The sequence below is a fragment of the Haemaphysalis longicornis genome, unplaced genomic scaffold (genome assembly GCF_048455015.1).
Source record: "Haemaphysalis longicornis isolate Haplotype H1 unplaced genomic scaffold, Haemaphysalis longicornis Haplotype H1 scaffold_2, whole genome shotgun sequence".
Lineage (NCBI taxonomy): Eukaryota > Metazoa > Arthropoda > Arachnida > Ixodida > Ixodidae > Haemaphysalis > Haemaphysalis longicornis.
Window position 1 is genome coordinate 95,197,251 of NW_027526295.1, and position 13,238 is coordinate 95,210,488.

Genomic DNA, 13,238 nt, shown 5'->3' on the forward strand with positions numbered 1-13,238 from the left:
AAGTATCTGACTAGATAAAACAATAGTGTTTTTCAATAATTTACTGTTAATTTGATCACAACCGGCAGAAGCTGACAACTTAGGTTCTTTGATGAGATTAAAAATGCCTTCACAGCTAACGTGGATAGCGGACATCGTGCTCACGCAAGTGATTGAAGTGGGGACAGAAATAGCAGCGTTACTAGGGGAAAAAACGGAACAAAAATAGTCATTTAAGGCATTTGCACACTTATCGTTATTTATTGGCTCGTCGCCTTGGTCTGTAAGTTGTATAATATTAGAGCCGGGCTAATTGCTAATCATGCGCCAAAACTTGATGGGGTTATTTTGAAGACTATTTAGCAGGTCTGTAGAGAAGAATTTTGCTTTAGCTTTACCTAACTCCTGAATGTACTGTTTAGAACATAACTGGTACCTGTGCCAGGCCTCAGAATGACCAGTTGCGTTTGCTCGTTTGTACAGACGTTTCTTACGGTTTAGGAGTGATTTCAAATGTTTAATAAACCAAGGGTTGTTTGAATCAGCCTTGACGAGAATATTCGGTACGTATTTCTTTTTTAAGTTTAGCATGACATTTTTATAAATTTCCCAGATTGCGTTGAGAGAGCGGTTTAGGTATATATTTTGAAAGTCTTGAAAGAAATGCTCTAGCTCCCGGTTAAACGCCTCAAAATTTCCTTTCCTGTAATCGCAGATGAACTTTTTTGATAGTGATATTTTACGTAGTGGCAGGGAAATGCAAATATGTATAAGATTGTGGTCGCTCAAGCCTCCAAGAACAGTAACATTTTGAACGTTATCAGGGCAGGATGTTAGCAGTAAGTCTAGTGTATTATCTCCTCTGGTAGGAGACGTTATCATTTGATTAAGGTTGAAGTCCAAAATTAATTTGATAAACTCTTTTGATTCGCTGTGCGGAGAACTGTGGGTAGTTGTCAGCAAAGGCCATGAAATTTCCGGAAAGTTAAAATCTCCGTACAGAAAAATAGGTGCTTGTGGAAACATAACTCTAACGCGAGTAAGTGAAGAACGGAGACAGCTACAGAAGGAGGTGGGGTGATCCGGTGGGTGGTAGCAGATGCCAAACACTGACTTCACATTGGTGTTCTACACGAGCACTCATGTTAGTTCCAAGTCATTGTCATGAAAGATGAGGGAAGAAGAGAAAGAATTCTTTACGGCGATTAGGACGCCGCCACCGCGGCGATTGCTGCGGTCACGACGATAAAGCGTCAAATTGAGATTGCCGGGAAATATTTCACGATCATTTATGTCCTCGTTCAACCAAGTTTCTGTTAATAGGATTATATCTGCCGATACGTCTTCAATAAAGCTGCAAAATGCATCGCGTTTTGAAATAATACTGCGCACGTTAGTAAAGGCGATGTTAAGGGTCATAGAAGATAGGTTCGACTGGCGGAACGGAGGCGGTGAAAGATATGTCTTAGCGTGTCATTTGCCATCAGGTGCAGCGCTTTCTGGTGAACTAGATGAAGACGAAAGTGTACTTTGACTAGAGCGTTCGATGACTGTGGCTGAAACAGGGTCATAAGAATAAGACCTCGAGCCAACGAGGAGCTTATCGAGTTGCAGTTTGAAGGCGCACTTTTTCGGACGAATAAATTTGATTAGCTTAGCACGTGCGAGTCGTGTTGGCGCTTCAAAGTCTTCTCTAATGGCAAAATCTGTTCCTTGAAGTTTTCGACCACATGCAAGAATTCCTTCTTTTATTTTGAAATGGGCCAGCTTTATGATTACAGGGCGCTTTTTGTTAGCGGAATATCTGCCCAGGCGATGAGACCGTTCAATGTCATGTGGGCTCAGCTGCAGTTCTAAGTTGTTAGCACAAAATTGTAAAACCTTTTCTTCCGACTCCTTCCAAGTTTCTTTTTCGCAGTCGTCAAGGCCTGAGAAAAGAGTGTTATTTCGGCGCATGCGGTTATTCGAGTCGATGTGAGTGGCCTTCAAAACCTCGAGTTCCTGTTTGATCTGGGAAGTATCATTTAGTTGAGTGGTGGACGTTGGCTCGGACTGTTTTAATTCTAGCATGTTAATCCAGTTACTCAATGACGATATCAGCTGTTCTAGGGCAGCTTGAGCTGCCTTGACTTGAACTAGCTCTGCACGAATAACTGTTTGCCCATCTTCAAGTTTTTTTAGCAGCAACCAGAGAGGCGATGTCAGGCTTAGGAGTCCCGGGGTTGACCTCTACATCTCCCGACAGTTACAGGAACAACTCAGACAAAGTGGTATGCAAACTAATCGCTTATTTGGCGAATAATGCTACTGCACTGCAGGTCGCTGGGGCACGACACCGTGACAAGGAAACGGTTGCTGCTTCGACATTCTTCAGAACAAGTAAGGTAACAAACCTGGAACAGTAGAAGGGCGATGAGCATGTTGCGGCGAATGATGTCGTGCCCCAAGCGTCCTGCGCGGCTGTCCAGCTTATATACACTACGATGCGGTCACGTCACACATGACGTAGACGACTGAACATGTTGCCAGGTGACGAGGTGAATCCGGGCCAGAACTGATGGTTCTGGTTTTGTTGGTGGGCACAGAAATTTTCCTGGAAGCGGAAGCAGAGTGATGAATGCCGGGGTGTCTGGGCCCTCCATGGTTGTGAGTGGTCCAGGAAAAAGGCATGCTGTCGGGGAAATCCAGTAGGCCAGGGCCTGGAACAGTAGAAGGACGGTGAACATGTTACGGCATACAGCAGGCTTTTGGAAGGCGTACAGCAGTACAGCAGGCTTTTGGAACTTCTATGCCACCCGAAGCCCCCCACGAGCAAGAGGCTATGGCCTACTCCGCGGCTGTTTGTCGACCCCGCCCTGTTCGAACACGTCGTCAAGAGGCCTCGTCGTACCGCCGCCCAAAGTCGCCCGCCCGATACCCTGTAACACGAAACCAGGCCCCAAGAAAGACCGAGGTATGCAGAACGCCCGATAATCTCCCGCTGTGTTACCACTGCAGAGAGGCCGACCACATCTACCCTCGCTGCCCATACAAGAGACTCGGACTTCGTGGTTTCTCCTTCGAAGCACCACGCCCCCGACCCGGCCGGTGCCCTTCTGAGATTGAAGAATACCTGTCCAACACCAGCCGTGAACCAGCCCGTTTCAATCGCTCACCGTCGCCCTACCCGTACCAGTCGCCGGACCGCCGTAGCAGTGCTGACTTCGCACGTGGAAGGTCCCCCAGCCCACGCGGGGGAAACTAAAGGCAGCAACTTCTGGAGGTGAAGTTGCACAACGGCGGCAAAACTCTCCAACGACGCAACGATTCGCCGAAGACTGTGACTCACGACAAGCCCTCATCCCGACAACCCGACGTAAACCTGACATTACTCCCGAACACGGCCACAAGGCGCTACGCGTACCCGACAAGACCGAGCCTGCCCCTGAGAAGACGATGACGACGACGCACAGTGCCCGACCGTCACCACGCACAAGCCGAGATGCGACGCCCCGACGCACCCGGAACTCGAGGAAGGCGGCGTCATAGGTAGAGGTGTCAATCGACGGCTTTGAAGTAGTCGCCCTCGTAGACGCAGGAGCCGACTACTCAGTAATGAGCGGACCCGTTGCGTCTAAGCTGAAGAAAGTTATGACCAGATGGGAGGGTCCGCACATACGCACAGCAGGAGGCCACCTCGTGACGCCAAGTGGAACGTGCACATCCCGCGTCACCATAGACGGCACGACGTACCCTGCCTCGTTCGTTGTCTTGCCTCACTAATCCCGCGACGTAATTCCCGGAATGGAATCTTTGACTGACAACGGAACAATAATTGATCTGCAGACCAAGTCTATAACTTTTTCCTCCGATCACTCCATGACGCCGGAACCGAACCCCGAACATCGTGCAGCTGTGGATCGCCGATGATCATGTCACGCTGCTACCCCGCACCTCCACCAGATGTCACGAAGCCAAAGACGACGCAGTTGTCTTCAAAGAAAATAACTTCGGAGCGAACTTGTGCTCCCCTAACAACTCAAAGAATACCCAGACGGCGAAGCAGCAGTCAAGAAAGCGACGTGCGTAGTTGAGAGTCGAGAGTCGAATGCCGCGGCGTCTGCTCAGCGGAAATTTATCACTCGGCACGGGGGTTTCTGGAATACTCGAATTGTATCCAGAACACTGCAGATCAACCAAGATTACTCTACGCTGCTCGCGTTAGTTCGGAACGCTCTTCCTATGAGAAGAGATAACAAATGCGGCACAGAAAGAAAGAAGGGACACGCACCTCTCTTGGCACACACAACACCGATAACACAGACCGGCGTAACCGGGCGGCAAAGCAGTCACGGCAACTACGTTCGGAGTTGTCGTGACTGCCAGCGACGAAAAACGCCACCGACAAGACCCGCCGGAATACTGCAACCAATCGCCGTCCCGTCGAGGCCATTTCAACAGATCGGAATGGACCTTCTAGACAAGTTCCCTACGTCACGATCACAGAACAAGTGGATTGTGCTAGCGACAGACTACATGACTCGCTACGCAGAGACCGCCGCTCTTCCGAGGGGGACTGCAGAAGAAGTCGCCAAGTTCTTTATAAACCAAATTGTGCTTCATAAGCCCTTGAAGTCCTGAAGTAAGGGGCTTCATAAGCCCCTGAAGTCCTAATCCCAAACCACGGAACGGCCTTCACCGCGGCGCTTATGCAAGGAATCTTACGCTACAGCAACACAGACAACCGAAGAACTACGGCGTACCACCCCCAAACGAACGGACTAACGGAACGCTTGAACAAGACAATCGCGGATGTGCTGTCTATGTCGGTCAAAGTTGAACATAAGACTTGAGACGAAGTCTTCCCGTATGTCACGTTTTGGTACAACACGGCTATCCAGGGAACCACACAGATGATATCGTTCGAGCTTGTCTACGGAATACGGACGACTACGATGCTTGACGCCATGCTTCCCCACGTGGAAGAAGAGTTCAACGCCGACGTCCAAGGATACCTTCAGCGTGCGGAGGACGCCCGACAGTTCGCTCGAGTTCGCACAACGGACCAGCAGCTGGTGGATACGCGGCGCTACAACCTCCGACATCGAGACGCCGAGTACCGCCCAGGGGATCGTGTGTGGGTTTAGACTCCCATCTGACGACGTGGACTCAGTGAGAAACTTCTAAGACGGTATTTCGGACCGTACCAAATTCTACAACGTGATGGCCACCTTAGCTACGAGGTGATCCCCGATAGTAATTCCGGAACATCACGACGACGCACGCGGCCCGAAGTCATCCACGTGGCTCGCTTAAAACCTTTCTACGCACGTTGAAGGACTTTTATTTTTTTTGTTCGGACTGTCGCTTGCGTTAGGATCGGGTCGATGCACTCTTAGAGGGGGTAATGCCTGCGAACCATGCATTGGGTTTGTTTATTTGTGTTTTGCTTTGCCGCCCGGCTACGGCGGTCTGTGTTATCGGCGTTGTGTGTCAAGAGAGGCGCGTGTTCCCTTCTTTCTTTCTGTGCCGCATGGGTTATCTCTTCTGTTAGAGAGAGCGTTTGGAACTAACGCGAGCAGCTTAGAATAAGCTTGGTTGATCTACAGTGTTCTGGATACAATTCGACTATTCCAGAAACCCTCGCGCCGAGTGATAAATTCGCGCTGAGCAGATGCCGCGGCATTCGACTCTCGACGCTCAACCACGCACGTCACTTTCTTGTATGCTGTTTCGCCGCCTCTGTATCCTTTGAGTTGCTAGGGGAGCACACGTTCACTCCAACAAAATTATTTTCTTGAAAGACAACTGCGTCGTCTTTGCCTTCTTCACATCATCGTTCACACATCGGCAACGCTATTGGAATTGTGTATCTCCATTGCATTAAAGACAAAATAAGCAATTATTTTTATGGGGTGCCGCACCTTCTCCATTTCAGGCATATCCTTGTCAACCCGGCAGCCGAGCGCGATGGCATCTTCAATATATGATGCGTAGGTCTCCTCCGGGCATTGCACACAAGCATCCAGTTCCTTTTTGGCTGCAAGCTAGCGAGCAGAGGACGTCTCGATGATCTTGCGTAGTTTTTGTTGAAGGCTCGCCCAATCATCGTCTGAACCTCCTTGGTTGAAGAACCACGTCTCCGCCGCTTCTTTCAAGGAGAAGGAAACGTTCTGAAGCTTGAACGCATCGTCGCATCCGTTGAACGCGCTCCCTCGCTCGTACTGGTCGAAACATTACTCCATGTCGTCGCTCCAGAGGCCAGCGAAAAAGGGAGGATCGTGTTGGCGGCTGGTGAAAGTAATGGTTGGCTGGACCGTAACCGCAGCGTTGTTGCCCGAATGGTTGCTCTCGCGCTGCATGGGGTTTATTGAAAGCAGTAAGCACCGACCTGAACGAAGCTTCAGTGGTGTCACCGGGAGAAAGTAGTAGGCAGGATCGAATGCACTCTCCACCACTTGAGAGACGGCATTTCGCAAGAAGACCTTTATTCTGTCGCCTAGCCCAGACCTTCGCCCGCAGTCGAAGCCAGGGGAAGATGATGATCATTTACAGATGATAATGGCGATGGGTGCACTGTTATGACTAACTGGAAAACACACCCCTTGGTCACAGTGCTTGTGATGATGGTGATGTGGCGTTCGGGCATAGTGTCCAGACATAACGTCCCTATGCTCACAATATACACTCAGAGCTTCTTTCCCTCGTCGAGGTGGATATCTATTCTTCATATTCCTGTATACTTCCAGTAGCAAGTGACTTTGGGGTATTCGTCTATGTACGCAATGCCCAGTGGTCCCCTTGAAGCTTGCATTTAGCGCAGCGGAATGCATTGAAATAAATATTTCGTCGGCTATGCTTGACATTCCGCTTTTAGCCATGTACAGATATCCGGCCCAACATTCTAGTGTTTTAATCTGAACTTGAAGGCTCTACCCAGCGCGTTTCTGTGAATTCTATTCTTTGGTTAGTCAGCGATTACATTCTTGACACGTTGTCGTCCATTAGGCCGATCGTGTGCGATTATGTCAATATTTTAGCAAAATAAAGTATTCATCCCACCATATCGACCACCGCAAAGTACAGTACCTCGCGGAAAAATCTTTGACATCATGTTTTGAACCATGTTATCATCAGAGAACGTATATGTGACCTCACTCCTACAGTTATCAAGCAAAAACGTGCCGGTCATTATTTTGCCGTTGTCATCTTTCTTCCCGCCGTGGAATAGAACACATGTTACTAAGCGCAGCTGGTTTTATTGATAGACAAATTTGATAAATGTGGAGCTGATTTTGATTCCGAAGTGTTATACTGGAGCGTTACCTTTCAAAGCATGTATTAAAAAGTCATCAAAATATTAAAAGAACCTAAACTAAACGCACAAAAACCGTGCTAGCAACGAAACTAAGTGTGCACAGTCCTTGGATAAAAGATAAAGCCCGGCGTTGGTTGAATAGCAATGTCTCTTCGGCAGAATTGCCTCTCTTGACTTGTGCTCGCTTGCACGGCATCTTATTTAGTTTCAGGCCTAAAAAGTACAAGGAATAGATTATGCTTGACTGTATAAACTGCAGCAAAACGTCAATGTATTATCTAATGTATTAATCTTTAGGTTCAATTCTTTTACGGAGCATGGTTTTTTAGGGCACTATTTCGGGCGAGAGAAAGGAGCCTCGGACAGGACGACCGTTCGTCGGCAAGAACAAGGTGATTCAATTTTGTCGAAACTCTGCGGGACCCCGTGTCCTCGCGCACTCGCGGGGCCGCGCCTGTCCCGCCATGTCGCTTGTGCTGCCGCGCGAGGTGGGGCGCTCGATCTAGCGATATCGCTGGAGCTGCTGCTACAGTTTCATCCCTGATGAGCTTAAGATCACTCTGGTCAAGCCACTCCATATAGGTGGAAGATTTAAAACGATTGAGTATTACAGACTAGTATTTATATTGACTTGCGTTGCACTATTCTTAGAAGACTATCTATTTCGCACAATGAGTACTTAAAATAACAAAGTTGCTTCAGAATCTCAGTTTGGGTTAGGACAGGACAGCGTACTACAACGCTTTTAGAAGAGTTTTACGATATTATTTATTCTGCCTTCGATACCAAGTTGGTCTCTTCTGTTCTTTTCCAGGATGTCAAAGAAACATTCGACTCGGTTGATCATTCTTGATTTATTCAAAAGCTTCACCTTCGGGGTTTATTGGTCCCTTTTCCTAAACCTTCAGAAACATGCTTCCAACGCTGGGCTCAATTAGTGTGGATATCCATTTCTCTGGTTTCATTTTTTTGGCAAGGACGAGTTCTAGAAAGTCTCATTTATCGGCATTGGTGCTAAAGTGAATATCTATGATTTGTGTTGTGTCACAACGAGGAGTAGCCTGTTCTTGTATGCAGGCGAGACCGTTCTTGTGTGTATTCAATCTCCTTATAATAAAATTATTCACTCCCTTGAAACAGATGCAATTTCGGTGATAGACATTATTCTTATACCTCTATTTGTAAAAACCCGCAACAAACAAACTGTGTCTGTTTGCGCAAGCATCACAAAAAACTGACAGCACGCCGATTGCAGTTCAAACTCAGGATGCAACGATTGACACTGGTTTTCAGTTTCCTTTTCAACAAGTGTGAAATATCTACGTGTATGATTAGATAGCGACATGACTTGGAACACCCACACAACTTACGTATGTAGCAAGCTTCGTGAAGTGTCTTGTGTTTTACATAATGTACTCTCTTGAATGCCAGTTCCAACATGCGCAGTTATTGTGCGCTAACTTGAATACCGCATTCTTAGATTGCGCATATCTTGTTATGCTATTGATCTTTCTCCTGACGTTCCAAACAAAACTGCATATCAAAAAACATCATCCACGGCGTTGTCTACAATGTAGATATTCCCGCTAACGTGCGCTCCTTCACTTAATTCAGTCTGCCTAAAGTCGATCTTGTCCTTTTTCAGACAAATATTTTTAAAAATCTTCCGGTGCAGCGTTTTTGTCTTCTGTTGTACAAGTGCGAGGGTTCAGACAGGGTCCTGAATTTGTTTAACCGCATGGCTGCACACGTTTCGGTTCCTATGTTAGACCCAATTCTATGACATATATTTTCCACTAGATACGCAAATAGATATTATCGATTTCCTCGTTACGTGGCCTGAGAATGTACCCGGGGAAAAACTTCTCTGTTTTGTCGAACTCTTACTAACACCATTTATCGCCTCTGCTGACTGCCAGGTACGGCCTGACAGGTCTTGGATGGCTTGGGCTGACCTGATTTTCTTTTATATATTTCGAAAGAGAAAATAAAGTATTACTTTTACTCTCAGTGTCACGAAAATGTCACGTTGTTACATACCGTACGACGCTAATCGCTCACTCAGCTGCTTACGGCGGAACTCTTCGGTAGCTCCGCCGCCTACTAAATTATACTCTTAAAAGAATTGCTTCCCTTAAAGCTGGAATATTACAACGTGGCGGCAAAGCTGATGACACAAACCATGGTTGAAGGTGGAGCGATATATTAAACAAATCGAACGACCTATGTGCAGTATTAACATGGCAGCCATTCAAGTCCTCGCAAGGTCCGGCAGCCACTTTGTTGAAGTCGTCGTCATCGTCTGAATTGGGCCATGATCCTGTGCGTATTGTCCGCTTTGACTTTAGTAACATAGCCCCCGCGGTCAGTGGAGATCGTCATGGTCTTAGCCGCGGCAGGATGAACGTATTATGCGGATGACGAATGTGATCAGATTCAGAATGTACAAGGAAGAATCACTTGCCGCCACTGACTACGATGATGATCCTGGTGATGCCTGGCCCCGCAGCAGCAGCGATGTCTTCATGACACTGTCGAGGGTTATAGAAGCCACATTGGGTGAAAGGGCTGGAGACACGACATTTGCGGTTCGTCTCGTCACTGGTGATCTCGGTTCTTGAGCGGTGTCTCACGGGCTGGGGTACAGGGCGAGGACATAATCGAGCTGTGGTCACAGCGGGGCTGGGGCTGCCTGGCGTGGCTCCCTTATCCTGGTTTGCTGCGTCCACGCCAATGGTATGCGACGCTGGGGCCAGGATGGGGATGTACTCAGAACCTCCAACCAAATGTAACGTGGTGGCAAAGCTGATGGCATGGACCATTGTTTAAGGTGGAGCGATATAATAAACAAATAGAACGACGTATGTGCAGTAATAACATAGCGGCCATTCGAGCCCTCGCAATATCCACCAGCCACTTCAATCACGTGGTCATCGTCGCGGTCGTCTGAATTTGGTCGTGATCCTGTGGGGCATTGTCCGCCTATGACTTCGGTAACGGAAGAGTTGGGTGAAGACGATGAGGGCAGCTACGGCTATGTACCGTTTGCGCTGAGCTTTAGAAGAGGACGAAGGGCTTCCAGCTACCGGTCTCTGTACTCTCTTGCTGGCATCACTCAACATTGTTATTTTAGTCGATACATTGTATTTCCGTGCTCCAGCCGCGTAACATCTTGGTGGAGGATGCGGGATTTTCCCACTAACCACTTAACTCCACAGCGGTCGTCGAATTCCGCCGTCCACGATGCCTAACAGCAACGACCCGGCTTTAGGTGCTGCCAATCCCCCCATCACCCGGTCTCACCCTCGAGAACATAGAATGTTTACCAGCAATGGTGAAGACGACGCTGATGATTGGATCCGTATGTTCGAGCGGGGAAGCCGACTTATCAGGTGAGATCCCACAGTGATGTTGGCCAATGCTCCGTGTTGCCTGAAAGCACTGCACTGACATAGTACGACACCAAAGAAGGGACGTTGACGAGCTGGGACGTCTTCAAGGAGAAGCTACGGGCAGGGTTTGGAAATTCTCCTCACCGACAGCTTACTGCCAAGAACAACCCCGCGTCCTGTGTCCACAGATCAACCGAATCCTACAGTGCATATATTCACGACGTACTTGCTCTGTGTGTCAAGGTTGACCGAGCAGTGCCTGAGGGAGAAATGGTTGGGCACAACTTAAAAGGAATTGTGGAAGACGCTTTCAATCTACTAGTTTTCAAGAGCAGCTCGAACGTGGATGACATCATTGCAGAGTTCCGACGCTTGGAGCAAGCCAAAAGCCGACTTGTTCCCAAAAACATCGCCGGCTTTCCGAATACTACCGCTACTCCGCCATGCGAAGATATGCTGCTTCGCCCACGCGACGTCACCCCACCTGAGACGCTCACCGGAATAACTCGTCGAGGAATTGAGGCCATGTCGCCAGCCCCGCTCACAACACCAAGCAGTGACAGCCCATCCAGTTGTGTTATTCAAGCTGTGGTACGCCAAGAACTACCCGGTTCTGCAAAGCCCCGTACACATCTATCATACCGCACCTCGTTGTTTCCACAATCCGGCTTACTTGCAGACCCCTGACGACCGTCCGATTTCTTGATTTGCTTTTGTTGCCATCGTATCGGACACGCCTCCCGTTACTGCCGCAATCGCCCTTACGATGCTGGCCGTACTTCGTAGTAATATTACCGGCTACGTGAGAATGCTCCCCGACGATTTTCACTCGACCGTGATACCAACAGCTCCGACGAACCAGCTTCGTTCACCATACTTAGCCGTTCGTCCTCCCGTCACCGTCACCAGTCCCCATCCCCCGAAGCCCGGCGTCTGACGTCACCGTCCTGCGCCGGCCACCTCTTCCCGCAAACTAGACCATGCAGCTCTCAGAGCTGATGGTGCATCGATGACACCGACCGAAAATCCTCTACCCGCTTTACCTGCCCCTTGCAATCTTCTTGGTGTCCTTGTTGATAGAGTTCCTGTCCAAACGCTAATTAACACGGGCGCGATGATATCTGTGATAAGTGCGAACCTCTGCAGTCGACTCAATAAAATGCTCACGCCTGCCCCATCTCGTGTTCTTCGTGTTGCTGATGGGACTTCCCCTACCGTTTTTGGTATGTGCCCGCCCGCGTCAGCATCGCCGATCAGCGAGTTCCCGCTTTGTTTACTGTTTTGCCCCACTGCCCCAATGACCTCATTCTTGGCCTTGATGTTCTTTCTGAACATTCTGCGCTTATCCACTGTTCGGAAGGCGCCATCAGCTTTGGTCTACCTTGCCCAGAAAATGTGCCCGAGGAAGTGCAATGTCGCTTACATTGGACGGAGTGCCTTCGTCTCATCGCGCGAGCTGCTAATAATGTCTTACTTTCTACGTCGCCTCCTGTTCCCGACTGTGATTACTTCCTTGCTCAACAAACTGATGCTCTCCTCAGCCGGGACGTGACCCTTCCGGACACCATGGTGTGTGTTTCCAACAATCGCACTACTCCCCCTTTGATTAATTTTCGAGCTTTTCCGCAAATTATTCCCAGTGGCACGACCATCGCGGTGGCTCACTCATTGGACAGGGTGGGTGGCGGTGATTTATTAAGAAGGGAAGAGAAAAGAGCTGGGGGTATTGTTTAACTCAGTCGGGGAGTTCACCTTCATATAACTAGTCCAGAGAAAGGAATGGGGTTTCAAAGCATAAAAAGAGAGAAAGAGGAAGGAAGGAAGAGAGTGGGGCACAGTATATGTAGCGTTCGTTGCGTCCAAGGCGAGAAGGCTACAAACGCTGCACTCATCCTGTCACAACTAAGAAGTTGAGGAGGTGCTGCAAGACCTCCCGTTGTACAGCGTCGAATCCCGTGGGGAAAAAGAAGACTTCCAGCTTGTGGCTTGGTACACCGAGTCGCTAGAATGCGGTCCGGAGCTCCTCTCTCACAGTGTCGTTCTGGCGGCAAGAGCTCAGCAAGTGCTCGAGCGTATCGAGCTCTGGGCAGTCAGCGCAGGTGAGGAACGCCCGGCAGCCCTGGTGGTGCAGGCTGGCTCCCACGTTGCAGCAATTAAGCCGCAGGCGAAGCAGGAGCGACCGGGCGTCTCTACTGATGCGGCCGGGCAGGAGCCGTGGGGCCTGACGACTGACCACTCGGGCATCTGGATTTTTACCCTCCACCACTCGGGCCAGGATAGTCCTTCCAGCGTCGAATGACACCACATCCCGAGAGGCTGGTACCCCTGCCTGGTGAGCAGGGCCCTTGGCCAGGGCGTCTGTAACCTCGTTGCCTGTGATGCCCACGTGCGATAGTAGCCCGTGAAGTGGCAGTGGACACCCCTGGGACCCCACTGCATGGAGCCTCTCTCTCTCTCAACATAGCCACTGGAGCTGGCAGCCGGTCGGCAGCTCTTAGACAGAGGAGGGCAGACCCAGAGTCAGTCAGGATGATGGCCCCCCGGTCATGGGCCCCCTGCTCTAGAAGATT